Source organism: Carassius carassius, chromosome 41, assembly GCF_963082965.1.
Source record: "Carassius carassius chromosome 41, fCarCar2.1, whole genome shotgun sequence".
In the NCBI taxonomy this organism is placed as follows: domain Eukaryota; kingdom Metazoa; phylum Chordata; class Actinopteri; order Cypriniformes; family Cyprinidae; genus Carassius; species Carassius carassius.
In genome coordinates this window covers 16,699,769-16,700,913 of record NC_081795.1, presented here as the reverse complement: position 1 = coordinate 16,700,913, position 1,145 = coordinate 16,699,769, and positions in this window count along the sequence as shown.

Below are 1,145 nucleotides of genomic sequence, written 5' to 3'. Positions count from 1 at the left end.
TGTCCTCTCTAGACGGTCAGTGAAAGTGGGGTCAGATTTGTGTAGTCTGACTTTAGGAGCCGCACACTAGAGATTGACAGTCACAATGATCCAGTGGCACATTGCCCTCTACCTGCACTGAGTGGCAATATGACAAAGGCCTGCGTTTCTTTACTAAGCTGTCAGAGGATACGTGAGGCAAGCTGATCTGTCAGTACAGCTTCATTAACCAATCATTCAGTTAGGGTAAGTTAATTAATTGAAATTCGAATATTATTATTCATTAGTAGGAATGTGCCAACACAAGTATTAATTAATGTACTGCAATTTTATTTCTTACAATACCACACTGAGCTTCAAAATCAATATATTACTCATAATACACATTCCTGGTCTTATTGTGCATGCTTCATCAATGCACACTTTTGCAAAGGAAAACATTTCTGTCTATATAAACTTCCATCGAAATGTAATCACTTGGCTGAATAAAAAATTCTACAGTTAATACATATAATAAAATGTGACCAACTGTACATTTTACATTAAAGGGATGGTTCAACCAAAAAATGAAAATTCTATCTAGTGGTCGACCAATATGTGCTTTTTTGACAGCCATTGCGGATATCTGGGGGGGGGGGGTTCATTTTTATTACTCATATTTAAGAAATTTGAAATCATTTGACAATGGATTAAATAATAAATGTATAAAAGAAACATACTTATACCTTAGATGACAGTGTTTTTCACAAATAAATCACTATTTAATACAATTGTAATATAAAACAAGTAAACACTGTAACCAACAGGGCACTCAGTATTCGGGGAAGTTTGTGTGCATTGGGAATCATATTTTTTAAATAAAGCACACAGTGAAAATGACATGAATATTACAGTGGGCAAATGCATAAAGTGCAGCATAATTTGAAATCACAAGTTTAAAGTTTAAAGCATTCAATTCACATGGACTGACCATCATGCAGAGAACACGTGATCATGCTGGATACACATAGACGCTCCACAAGATTTCACAGCTGGATTCGACTAAGTTTGCAAGGTTTGTGAAATTAAATGTTCATTAGTCATTCAAAGATTTGTTTAAATTATATAAATGCGTATTTGCTTAATGGTGGCGGCAAACGAGAAGGTATTATAATGTTTGCCTTTCT